General features: G+C 42.5%; 1 long non-coding RNA gene across 1 annotated transcript in view; it reads left to right on the top strand.

Annotated features, from left to right (window-relative positions):
• The window catches only part of LOC133485232 (uncharacterized), a 32339-nt gene extending 21272 nt beyond the window's left edge, over positions 1-11067 (top strand). Inside the window, exon 4 of the long non-coding RNA XR_009790637.1 lies at positions 10809-11067. This is a non-coding gene — a long non-coding RNA (uncharacterized LOC133485232). The remainder of the gene's footprint in view (positions 1-10808) is intronic.
• The last annotated feature ends 3214 nt before the right edge of the window (positions 11068-14281 follow it).

Genomic DNA, 14281 nt, shown 5'->3' with positions numbered 1-14281 from the left:
GAGGAAAGAAACAAATAAAAATATGCAATAAAAAACAGTGATAATCGAGTCAGACAAAAGTAAAAAGAATGGGTATTGCAGATTTGAGAACCTGAAATGAATCACAGAAAAGACTGGAAAGACTGGCAAAACCTAAAGTTTTCCAGTCAGACAGATGTAGTGATGAATAGAATCTTAGAATAACTCAGTAAGGACATACAGTATACCACTCGTGATGGTGTTTTCATATAACCAGGGAAAAGGTTATTAGCTCTCATTAATGTCAACAAAGTAATTTATTTTACAGGGATCCCACAAACAAGGTAAGTCTAACAAATGTGTAATATGTCAGATGGCCAAAATAACAACCTGACTGGACACCCATCCATCCATCCATTTTCTGAGCCGCTTATCCTCACAAGGGTCGCGGGCCTGCTGGAGCCTATCCCAGCTATCATCGGGCAGGAGGCGGGGTACACCCTGAACTGGTTGCCAGCCAATTGCAGGGCACATACAAACAAACAACCATTCGCACTCACATTCACACCTACGGGCAATTTAGAGTATAGAATACCTGACTGGACCCCACAACACCATAACAACCTGACTGAGCTTTAAAGCAGACACACACCTTTACTGACAGACATATTGAAATAACAGATACAGTACATTCTAAAGACTGGACTAATATAGGCAGGTCTATGAAACTGCACCTTCAACACCTCAAGACCAGTAAAGGATGAGCACGTGGGATTTGCACATCCATTTCTGAATCTTTAGATCCCCGAGGAGGCTGCTCAGTGGTTCTGGAAGTCTCAACCTCAGAAGATTCAGTCAGTCAATTTTCCTACGTCCTGATATACAAGTTGAGAATTAATTTATTAGATTAACCAACACAATATGTATCTGATTTGTAAAAATTTTAAACCTTTGGCAGCCATAACATCACCGATTCATAAATAGGATGAATCCACTTTGTGTAGCCCGTGCCCAAATCACTTGCTCTGGACACATTTGTTCTGTTCTGACTGCTACTTTAGTCACATGGTGTCTACTGAAAACCACGTGGGCAAGGGAGCACAGGATAGCCTGGCACAGCCTGAAGTTTCCCATTCAGACAGCTAGATAGATAATAACACAGTAAGGACATATACAACTTATAATGGTATTTTCAAATGATAAATAGGAAAAAGGTTATAAGCTATAATTTTTTTTCAACAATTTAAATGACTTCACGGGGACACCACAAACAATGTAAACCTCATAAGTGTGTTTGTCAGATGCAAAAATACTTTACTGGACCCCCCCAACACGAGGAACAACCTGATAGAGCCTTAAAGCAGACACACAGCTTTACTAACTAACATCCTGTAACACAAGATATATTCTTAAGATCTGACTAATCAGCACAGGTCTATGAAACTGCAGCTTCATCACCTTAAAACCAGACAGGGTGGTCTCATAAGATGCGTATTGCCATCTCTGAGTCTGTAGCTCTGTAGTTCTGGGGACCAGGGTTCAAATCCCGGCCACGCCTGTGTGGAGTTTGCATGTTCTGCCCATGCCTGGGTGGGTTTTCTCTAGGCACTCCGGCTCCCTTCGACATCCTAAAAACATGCGTGGTAGGTTGATTAAAGACTCTAAATTGCCGGTAGGTGTGAATGTGAGTGCGAATGGTTGTTTGTTTCTATGTGCCCTGCGATTGGCTGGCGACCGGTTCAAGGTGTACCCCGCCTCCCACCCGAAGATTGCTGGGATAGGCTCCAGCAGCCTGCGACCCTAGTGAGGATAAGCGGTAAAAGAAAATGGATTGATGGATGGATACCCAACACAATGTGTATCTGATTTTTAGAAATTTTAAACCTTTGGCACCGATAAAATAACAATTTCATAAATCAGATGAATCCACGTTGTGTATCCTCTGAAAACATTTGTTCTGTTGTGACTGCTATTTCAGTCCCGTGATGTCTATTGAAAACCATAACATGGGCAATGGCGCACAGGACAGACATGGCACAGCCTTAAGTCTCCCAGTCAGACAGCTGGATTGGCTGGTAGATTCTTAGATCATCACACAGTAAGGACATATACAATTTAGGATGCTATTTTCACATGAAAAAGAGGAAAAAGGTTATAAGCCATAATTTTTGTTAACAATTTAAATTACTTTACGGGGCTCCCACAAACACTGTAAAGTGTGTTTGTCAGATGGAAAAATAGTTGACTGGACCCCATAACACCAGAGCAATCTGTTTGAGCCTTAATGCAGACACACATCTTAACTGACTATCATACGACCTACCAAGTCAGCACAGGTCTATGAAACTGCAGCTTCAACACCTGAAAACCAGACAGGATGATCATATGGAATGTGTACCTCCATCTCTGAGTCTGTAGATCCTCTTGGAGGCTGCACGGTGGTCTTGGAGCGCTCAACCTCAAAAGATTCAGTCACAGTCGATTGGCCTCCATCCTGATATTCAAGTTGAGAATTAAATTATTGGATTAACCAACACAATATTTATCTGATTTTTACAAAATTTAAACCTTTGGCAGCCATAACATCCATTTCATAAATCAGATCAATCCACTTAGTATGGCCCGTGCCAAATCACCTGCTCTGGTCAATTTTTTTCTGTTCTCACTGTTATTTAAGTCAAGTGGTGTCTATTGAAAACCACTTGGGCAATGGCGCACAGGACAGCCTGGCACAGGATAAATTCTCCTAGTCAGACATCTGGAGTGGTTGGTAGATTCTTTGATTATCACACAGTAAGGATACATATAATTTATGACGCTATTTTCACATGATAAAGGTTAAAAGGCATCATTTGTGTCAACAATTTAAATGATTTTACACCACACCACCACAAACACTGTAAACCTGACAAGTGTATTTGTCAGATGGCAAAATCCTTGACTGGACCCCACAACACCAGAACAACCTGACTGAGCTTTAAAGCAGACACACAGCTTTACTGATTATCATCCTGTAACCAACACAATGCGTATCTGATTTTTACAAATTTTAAACCTTTGGTAGCCATAACATAACAATTTCAAAAATCAGATGAATCCACTTAGTGTGGCGCATGCCAAATCACCTGCTCTGAACACATTTGTTATGTTCTGTTATTTCAGTCACGTGGTGTCTATTGAAAACGACAACATAGGCAATGGCGCACAGGACAGCCTGGCACAACCTTAAGTCTCCCAGTCAGACAGCTGGATTGGCTGGTAGATTCTTAGATTTTAACACCGAACTCCTCCCATGCCGAGTTTTTGCTTCAGCGACCACCAAAGCTGTATTCCACTTAGCCAGCCGGTACCCATCAGCTGCCATAGGAGTCCCACAGGCCAGAAAACCTCATTAGGACTCCTTCTTCAGCTTGACGGGATCCCTCACTGGTGTCCGCCAACGTGTTCGGGGATTGCCGCCATGACAGGCACCGACCACCTTACGACCAGAGCTCCAGTCGGTCGCTTCAGCAATTGAGCCGCGGAACATGGTCCATTCAGACTCAATGTCCCTGGGAGATGAAACTACTTCTGACCGGGAATTCTGCCAAACGTTCCCAGTAGACCCTCACAATACGTTTGGGCCTGCCAGGTTGGACCGGCATCTTCCCTCACCATCAGAGCCAACTCACCACCAGGTGGTGATCAGTTAACAGCTCCGCCCCTCTCTTCACCCGAAAGTCTAAGACATACGGCCGCAATTCCGATGACACGACTAAAAAGTCGATCATCGAACTGCGACCGAGGGTGTCCTGGTGTCAAGTGCAAGTGTGGACACCCTTACGCTTGAACATAAGGACAATCCATAACCTCATCCATGATGAGGTTAAGACAGTGGCCAGACTGTCTCCCAGCTGGCCTGGGAACACCTCGGGATACCCCCGTAAAATTGGACAAAGTGGCTGGGAAGAGGGAAGTCTGGGCTTCCCTGCTGCTTCCCGTGAGCAGACACCAGATAAGCGGACGACAAGGGAAGGATGGGTGGATGAAATGTGGTTTATATTGTAGTCACTTAAATATTGTATTTACAGGACAGTTTTGTGATACAATTAAAGTTTTTGTTGGGTTGGTGGACAAACAGATAACACATAAAGCTCAGACTGATTGAGTGCTAAATTATATAGAGTGCTGAATTGTATAAATTGCTGATTTTTTTATAGAACACTCAGTTTGTTGTTTTGATCCAAGTATACAAAAATACGGTACCTATTAAAAGGTGCTCCCCCAATACACACAAACACCTTTTGTCGCAGTGTTAAAATAAAAGAGCTCTCCAGTGATAGCATCAAATTTAATCAACAGCAAACAGAGGGCTTGTTGTTTGTTGACTTTTTTCTTCTTTGTTATTCATTCAAACATCATCACTGACATGAGCCTTTTAAAATAGGAGAAAGTGAGGCAGATGGACTCAGTTTCTGTAACAGAACAAAAGCTAAGAGGAAAAATACTCTGATAGTACCCTGTCAACTGCACCAAATAGCTGATGTGGATCTGGACCACAGAATATGTATTGTTGAACCTGCTCAACGATGCTAAGACTGTGACACATTCTTTCACAGACTTTCCTGAATCTTAAAATTATGCTTCAGAACCATACAAGTATAAAGAAATAGAAACAAACAACACCTAGGTAATACATTTATTTACACAGTACACTGGGGAGAATTATAATCTCCTAATCAATTGTGAAAGGTCTGGCTGATTTATTTTATTTGGGCCTAAATCGTATTTATGCATAACACCAGTGACTGTGTGTAAGTCCTCGTGACGTGTGATACTTTTGTGGTATATTTCTGGTTCAAGCGTTTAATATAGACAATTTTTATTTTTAATTTAGGGGGCATGAAGTACACTCTTATTTTTGGTCAGATTCGCTATTTTCAAGGGATTACTGTACATTATAAAGACATATGGGAGCAATTTTAAAGTTTAAACAAAATGCATCATTTGTCTCATTTAAGGCACAAAATGTTAGTGCAGAAGGTCTCAGACTATCCATCCAGCCATCCATTTTCTACCGCTTATCTGAGGTCTCAGACCTTTTCTCAATAAATATCAAAACCTGAGTGGTTTTGATAAAGGGTTGAAACAACGTCACCTAAAACGTTCCCTGATGCAATTACTTTTAAAAGATATAAGGCAAAGATATTCAATAAACTACTGCATACTGTATATATTCTGCCAAAGTGTGCAAGTACAGTATGCTTTCATTAGTGCACACTGTGAATCACAAAAGTTCAAAGTATTTAAGTAGTTTAGGGTTGCGGGTGTACTGAACAAAATGTGTGCCAAGTATACTCAGTGAAACAAAAATCAATGGAATATGTAATTAGTACTCATGCTTCACTAAAAGCTTGCTTCCTACACATTCATGGATGAATTACCCAGCATTAGATGGCATCAGAATCAGAATCAGAATCATCTTTATTTGCCAAGTATGTCCAAAAAACACACAAGTAATTTGTCTCCGGTAGTTGGAGCCGCTCTAGTACGACAACAGACAGTCAATTTACAGAACACTTTGGAGACAGAAAGACATTGACAAAAAAAAAAAAACAGTCACTGAGCAGTAAAGGGTTGCTAGTTATCTGGTAATGCCGGTACATTTTTTTTTTTTTTTTTTTTTTTTTTTTTTTTTTTGACAATTGTGCAAAAAGATGCAGAGTCCTCTAGCACTTAGAGCAGTTCAAATGACTAATATTGCAATAGTCCGGTGCAATGACCATTGTGCAAAGGGCGCTGAGACTTCAAGGAGTGTATGCGGTTTAAAGTGACAAGTAGTGCGATAATCTGGGACAAAGTTGGTTGTGCAAATGTTACAGATAGTCCTCAATCAGTGTGCAAATGGAGCAGATGCTACTCTGGCCAGTATATGCAAATAGTGCAGCATGGCGAGACAACTACAGTGAGTGCACGAGTAATACATAATTGGCCCCACAGAAATGTGACAACGAACTCAAGTCAAAAAATTGCCAGCATGTTGTAATGGAATTGTAGGTTAGGTGTTTAAGAAGTTGATCGCAAGAGGGAAGAAGCTGTTGGAATGTCTACTAGTTCTAGTTTGCATTGATCGGTAGCGCCTACCTCAGGGAAGGAGCTGGAACAGCTGGTGACCGGGGTGCGGAGGGTCCGAGAGGATTTTGCACGCCCTTGTCTTAGTTCTGGCAGCGTGCAAGTCCTCAATGGTGGGTAGGGGGGTATCGACAATCCTTTCAGCAGTTTTGATTGTCCGTTGCGGTCGGAGTTTGTCCTTTTTTGTAGCAGCACCAAACCAGACTGTGATGGAAGAAAACAGGACTGATTCGATGACTGCTGTGTAGAACTGTCTCAGCAGCTCCGGTGGCAGGCCGTGCTTTCTCAGAACCCGCAGGAAGTACATCCTCTGCTGGGCCTTTTTGAGGACGGAGTTGATGTTGGTCGTCCACTTCAGGTCCTGAGAGACTGTAATTCCCAGGAACTTGAAGGTCTCGACGGTTGACACAAGGCAGCTGGACAACGTGAGGGGCAGCTGTGGCAAAGGATGCCTCCTGAAGTCCACGATCATCTCTACAGTCTTGAGTGTGTTCAGCTCCAGGTTGTGTCAGCCGCACCACAGCTCCAGCTGCTCCGCTTCCTGTCGATATGCAGACTCGTCACGTCCTTGATGAGGCCGATGACAGTGGTGTCATCTGCAAACTTCAGGAGTTTGACAGTCTGGTTCGCTGAGGTGCAGTTGTTCGTGTAGAGAAAGAAGAACAGCGGAGAGAGGACACAACCTTGGGGCGCCCCAGTGCTGATGCTGCGTGTGGATGAGGTGGCCTCCCCCAGCCTGACCTGCTGTGTCTTGCCCGTCAGAAAGCTGTAAATTCACTGGCAGATGGCAGGTGAGCCGCTGAGCTGTAGAAGCTTGGATGAAAGGAGTTCAGGGATGATGGTGTTGAACGCTGAGCTGAAGTCCACGAACAGGATCCTCACGTAGGTCCCTGCACTGTCGAGGTGTTCTAGGATGAAGTGCAGTCCCATGTTGACTGCATCATCAGCAGATCTGTTCGCTTGGTAGAAAAACTGCAGGGGGTCCAGCAGGGGACCTGTGACACTCTTGAGGTGGTCCAGCACGAGACGTTCAAAGGACTTCATGACCACAGATGTCAAAGCGACAGGCCTGTAGTCATTCAGACCCAAGATTGCAGGTTTCTTGGGGACTGGAATGCCGTAGCCGGCATCACACCTTATCAACAACAGTTAAAAAATGCTTTACATGCGAATTCGAAAGAACACATTAACAGATGGGTAGATAAACATTGGATAAACCTAGCAACTGGCCCTCTGGAGGAATATGTTAATCATGCCCTCCACGCAGAAAGAGTGTAAGACAAAAAAAAAAAAAGAGAAGATAGATGTCTTCCTCGACGAAGAAGCAGAAATATACTATCAAGGCAGAGAGAGAGATAATTTAGAGGATGCGGCAGAGACCGTGGGAGAGTAAAATATGGTAGAAATCAAAATTATTATGATAATACCATCTGTTGGTGCTGTGGAAACAAAGGCCACATTGCACGTGACTGCTCTAAAAAAAATAAAAAAAATAAAAGAGAATACGGACAAACTACCGCATGACTAAGCCAGCCTGCTTCCCAACTCAACAAATCCTCTTGTGTAAACATTACAGAGAATGAGGAGGTGGATTTCAATTTACAGGACAAACTATGCAGAAATTGTTGCACCATTGTCAAAATTAATGTATGAAGACAACCTTAAAATGACATCATCTGTTTAATGGAGTACAGAGGCAGAAAAGGCCTTCTGTGACATTAAACAACATTTGGTGTCCAGTGCTGCGCTAGGCCTTCCAAATTTAATGATAAAACATTCATTCAAATGGTAGATTGTAAAAGCTATTGCATGACCTCCATACTTACACAACAATACGGTGATAAGCTAAGACCAATAGCTCATTTTTCAACTAAATTGGACAACGTAACGTGTGCATTACCACATTGTGTCAGAGCAGATGTGGCAGCCTTGACGGCAGTAGAGAGCAGTTCATCCTTAAGGTCCCACATACAGTGTCTGCTCTCCTATTGCAAACCAATATGGCGTTTTTATCACCTGCAAGACATTTATCTTGCATTGCCATCTTGCTGTCACAACCACATTTGAATGTTGAGCGATGCACAACCTTAAATCCAGCCACACTAATACCCTTACTTGATGAAGGCACGCAGCATGATTGACAGGAATTGGCTGAACAAGCTGCTGAATTAGTAGCATTAACCGAGGCATGCAAACTAATGATAAATAAAGATGGTACAATCTATACTGATAGCCAATATTTTTCCACAACAAGAACGTAATTATTGGGAAAAATAAAGTGAAAAACTACAAAATGAAATTTACATTAGCACAGAGAAAAAAAAAAAAAAAAAAAAAAAAACCTATTCAAATGGGCTGCTATATTGAGCCATGCTGTGTCACGTCTCGACCGGAGGGATGGTGGCACAGATAGATTGACACTTTACAGCCCTAAAAAATAGCAGAAATAAACACGTGGGTTCATTTAACACACTGTAAAAGAGTCATTTCAGCTGGGTACTCAAATAGGGAAGGTGAGCAAAAGTCTGATAACGGAGCGGGAGCAGATGTGTAGATTCTGAAAACGCTTGCTGGTCAGTGAAGAAAAAAGACACCAACCTGTTTAGTGAGAACTCAGCAGAAAGGCACACCCACGTTGGTTATGAGATTCGATAAGTTGTTACGTAGCAACTTTGGCTACTATGGTGTTGGTTTTGTTTTTGTGGTACATGGGACGTCCCACCCTCAATGACAAAACCCATTTTTTAGATAGAAAATCACCTACCAACTGGACCAATATGACGAACCCAATAATAAAAAATATTTTGAATCATTAACTCGTATCAAAAGGAATACAGCTGATGATCAAAATTGTGGGCATGGCCTCCAAATGCGGCAAAACGGTTTAATATTTTGTGCCCCCCAAAATCAAGCTGCTTTAATCATAATTCCATATGCGGCTCTCACCAATGATCCTCAAAAGAATGGGCAGAATTGGGGATTTGGATATGACTAGTATGCAACTATAGGCTTTGGATGGGAACACCTCATTGGTGAAACAGGTTATGATTGGTCCAGTTGGTCAAAAAGAACAGCAAAAGAACATAGAAAGAAATTTAACCTAAGCAAAACGGCCCATAGTTTAATATTGAAATACGAATCAAGTCACCCAATGTGTTTGATGGTGAGCTTGTGGGCATATACTGGCGGAAAAGATCCCCACTTCCAAGTAGCATTGTGTTATGGGAACCGTGTTAAACCAAAAATGCGATTAAAAACTTCAAATAAAGGTGGATACATTTTAATGGTTAACAACATAACTACTGATGATTGGTTCCTTGTTGTCACAGGAGTTTCAGGACAAAATAACAATTGGTTACTATTGGTGGAACAAGCAGCAAATGTAACGAGAAAAGATTGTGTAGTTTGCATGGGTCCCAGGCCTTTGTTGCGCATAGTACCGGCACAATTATCACAAGATTGTATTATTCCATTAATGAACGCTACTGTACCAACTAAGAGGTGTAAATCATGGGATCCTATATATCCCGTAACAGAAGCAGATAAACACAAACCGATGTTTTCTACTTTTGTAGCACCAAATAATTTCACTTGTATAAACATGATTAGTAAAGGCAAAAAATTAGGACCACTGAACGACACACAGTGTAAAGTAATCTTAAAAGTCGGACCAAATTTTGTGCCAGTGTCACGGAGCGACATCTGGTGGTGGTGCGGAGATGATAGACTGTTTGATAGATTACTTAAAGATATATCTGGATTATGCGCTATTATCACTTTGATATTGCATGTGTCAGTATACCCTATGCCTGTTCAAGATTTAATGGAAAGGGCACCAATGTTTTTGTCCAATCTAGAACATAGACAAAAAAGAGATTTGTCCTGGCAGGGGCAAAATAATCCAACATACATCGACGCCATAGGTGTTCCTCGTGGGGTTCCTAATCAATACAAATTAGCTGACCAAGTTGCAGGAGGATTTGAATACTTCATATGCTGGTGGTGTACGATTAATAAAATGTTGATGGGATAAACTATATCCACTTCAATGTACAGAGATTAGGAAATTGGACTCAGAGTGGGTTGGAAGCTGTGCACGAGCAGCTCAAGGACGTTCCAAGGCCGCATAGCTGTCGACATGCTCCTCGCAAGAGAGGGAGGTGTTTGCGGTATGTTATGAGAACAAACAATTCTGCTTCAGATGGCAGCTTGACCAGAGCCATCGATGGTCTACGGACCCTCAATCAACACTCCTTGTGGGACAGCTGAATGGACGTTTTTGGTAAATATAAAACCCTAATTTCAACAATATTGATATCAATTGCTGTTTTTGCAGCCATTCTGACATCGTGTGGATGTTGTTGTATCCCATGCATTCGGGCATTAATCAGTAAATTAATCACCACAGCCATAACCCACATGAAGAACCGTATGGAGCTGATGTATCCATTACTGTATGATGATAATGATGATAATGATGATTTTGCTTTAACTGATTTGTTTCCTGATGCAGATGATTACGATGTTTAAACTACAACATTCTTGTATGACAAGTGTCTCTGAGTGTAAATGTATTTATTTCATAAAAATGATTCTACAGTTAAAAATTGAAATGAAGTGACTGTAAAATGATATGAGAATTTGTGCAAATACATGATAAACAGGAGGGAAATGTTAAATAAATTGTAGAAGTTATCATTTATTTGCTTAGCTTGCATTTGTATTATGGACGATTTTAGATGTCTCGCCTTCAAAAAGATGACTCAGCATCATCCGATGGAAGGGCACCTGGACCAAGGACGTGATCGGATGTGGTCGGGGACTTGACAGGTGTTGGTCCAATGTTTTGTGTTGTGTCTTGTAGCTTAGTACGTTATGTCTTGTAAACTTAGAAACCTCCCTATTTTCAAATAAATGCAGGAGCGACGGGAGAGATTGTTTAGAGCGTGTTGAGAGACTGTGATCTGAACAATCTCTCATACGCCCTCCTCATGAGAAAAATAAACCAGTGTCTTCATTCCTTTTGTGTCTATTTTTTATAATGTTGGGTAAGATAAATCCAACAGATACATTGTTGTGAACGAAGTTCTTTCACGAAAACGAACACGCTTGGAACCACGGAAGTTAGGAGATTTTAAAACACAGGTTCCTTTAAGTTCAAAAACAGCGACTCCAAATGCGGGCTGCAGTGTGTGCTGAGCTCCGTGACGACCGTCCACCATTTTTCGTTGATTTAGAGGCATATCTCGGCGCCCTTTGTTTTCCCCGATGATTCCATGTCGCGGTCCGCTCGATGAATGTGGAAGCCGGGAAGCATGACGGCGCCATCGGGTCCAGCGTCGCAAAGCCAGGTCTCTGTGAAGCACATGGCCGCTGAACGTCCGAAGTCTTTACTGGTCTTTAACAGAAGATGAAGCTCGTCCATTTTGTTGGGTAGGGAGCGTACATTCGCGAGGTGGATCGACGGTAACGCCAATCTGTGTCCTCTCTTGCGGAGTTTCACCTGATTGCCGCCACGCTTCCCTCTGTGGCGCCGCTTCCGTCTACATGCGCCGAAAACCGCGGACGCCGCTCCGGTGAGTAACTCGGGGAAAAAACTGAGGGGACTTGCAAAAGTTGGTGACAGAAAGTCTGGAGTAGCCTCCTTGATGGTTAGCAGATCTCCCATTCCAGAATTACAAGATCTGAGAGGATTGTCAAAGGGTGGTCAGAGAGATATCTATGGAAGTGGCATCCAAGTTCCAAGCTGCTCTCTCCTGTCAAAACGTTTAGATGCTATAGAAGTAGTGTCATTGAAGTTGAAATAAAAGTTGTTTCAGGCTTTTGGAAGGCAATTCTTCCCACGTACCGAAAAATAAAATCCCAAAAAGTAAATTAAAGACTCTAAATTGCCCATATGTCTGCATGTGAGTGTGGATATTTGTGCCCTGTGATTGACTGCCGTCAAGCACAGGGTGTCCCCTGCCTCGCTCCCAAAGTCAGCTGGGATAAGTTCCAGCACCACTGTAAACCTGAATATTCTGGAAATGACAAATCTAGCTGGATTTATTTTGTATTTACATGGTTTTTCAAGTGACACATTTCCAATGTCGAATTACATTTACTGTGCATCGGAAACAATCTGCATGCGCACACTTCCAAAATGCACGTAAAACAGTATCAACAATATTACCCAATGACAACACGGAAGTCAACAAGAATAAGTAATGTATTTATATTAACCAAATTTTGGATTACGTTAACATGGCCTGGACTGACCTCCCCCCATAGGTTTTATGTTTCCACTGGTAGATGGCACCAGTTGTTTTGCTTGTATCTCTGTCTTTACACCTCTTATGTACCATATTAAGAGCATGTTTAATGATTGAGTCTTGAAGGGCCACATTCTCCCATTGGTGCATCAGTCAGTATTTTATGTGCCTGGCTTGCACGTTTTCAAGTTATGCCTATTCTGCCATAAGGACTTCTGACACACTCCTCGCGCGTACCTGGCCAGTTTCCGCGTCACGGCTTGAGAGGTATTTCCCAGAATGTGGATTTTTCCTGAGACATGAAAGCCTTTGAAATCCACTCGAAGACTTTGTCACACACACATAATCACTGTGTTCATGACAGAACGCATGTTTGGAGGTCCATGTCTGGAAGACAGGCGTGCCTACCAAACTGATCAATTAGCTTCAGCTGCCACTAATTGCCCAACACACAAAATGGAATTAAACTGATGAAAGAGCTTCGAAATGCATATACCTATTGGGCAACGTACAGAGCAATCCAAGTATAAAGGCACTCGAGTTTACCAACGGAATATAAATTAACTCATGATGTCTAAGAGGAAGCCAAACTTCAACAACAAAGAACTGGAGGTGCCAGTGCTGTGTGTTAAACTGCACCACGCGTTGTTATATGGGGAGGGAGCGCTGAAGGCCGACTGTTCGCAAAAGGCCACAATCTAGGCTGAAATTGCCCGAGATGTCGCTGCCGTCAGGAGGTGTATGCGGACCGCAACGGAACTGAAGCACAAATGGAGACTTGTGTACCTCTGTAAAAAGGAAATTCTCCACACATCACAAACACACAAGGGGGACCGAGGTGGCCCTCAAGCGCTTTCGACTGATTTAAGTGTGCTGGAAGACTAGGTGGCATGCTCGCTGTGCATGGTGGAAGTGCACGGAGAGAAGCGTGGTGTCGATACAGACAAAGGTAAGTAACTTCGGTGACTATTGTTCGGCAAAGTATGCAATATATAATGACTGTATTAAAACATCAGACAGCTCTTGATTTTGAAAATGTTTATTGCATATTTCATTTGAAACCGTGGCAGGGCCAAGCCATGCCCCCCACAGTCTCGACGAAATCGTTGAATTGTCGGTGAGCCCCAAGATGTCCAAACGGGGTATATCTTTTATTTCTTCCCATATCCCAAAAAAACAATGTTTCACCTTCCCGGGGCCCTTGACTTACCACAGCCTCTGGAGCGTGCAAGAGGAAACCCGCTTACGTCTTGGGGAGAACCGCACAAGGAATTTGTCTCTGCTAGTTGTCTCTGCTAGTTGGAGTCGCTCGAGTATGACAACAGACAGCCATTTGACAGAACATACTTTTGAGACATCAAAAACATAAAAACAGAGTCACTGAGCAATTAAAGGTCACCAGTAATGTGGTGATGCCAATTTTATTTTTTTTTTTTGACAATTGTGCAAATGATGCTGAGTCCTCTAGCAATTTAGAGAAATTTGAAATGACTAATAGAGCAATAATCTGGTACAGTGACCATTGTGTAAATGGCGCAGAGACTTCAAGAAATTTAAGCAGTTTAAAGTGACTAGTCAGTGTCAGTTGTACAAATGGTGCAGATACTTCTCAAGCACATGAGTGGCCAGTATTGGTCAACAACAGATATGCAAATAGTACAGAGTGGCGAGACTACTTGGTAAGGTTCATGGTAAGTCTATCAGTTATTAGAGGAGGCATCTCGCCAGGAGCAGAACGGTGAACGGACAAATGTGGCAATCGCTGATAAGGAGAAGCGAGGCACAGAGAAGGCAGTAGCGAGCAGCGGAAACAGGCTAAAGATGGCGAGAAATAGGGAGATGAGTCTCACGCAGCTGGTGGTAAGGCTAAAACTAAAAATAAAAAGGGGGAAATTCAGGGGCCTCTTTTGCTGAGCTCAGCAGCACCACACCAATTGATGTATGCTCCATTTTCTATTTCT

The sequence above is a fragment of the Phyllopteryx taeniolatus genome, chromosome 10 (assembly GCF_024500385.1).
Source record: "Phyllopteryx taeniolatus isolate TA_2022b chromosome 10, UOR_Ptae_1.2, whole genome shotgun sequence".
Taxonomy (NCBI): domain Eukaryota; kingdom Metazoa; phylum Chordata; class Actinopteri; order Syngnathiformes; family Syngnathidae; genus Phyllopteryx; species Phyllopteryx taeniolatus.
The sequence above is the reverse complement of the archived record's forward strand: the minus strand, read 5'-3'. Positions and strand labels throughout refer to the sequence as shown.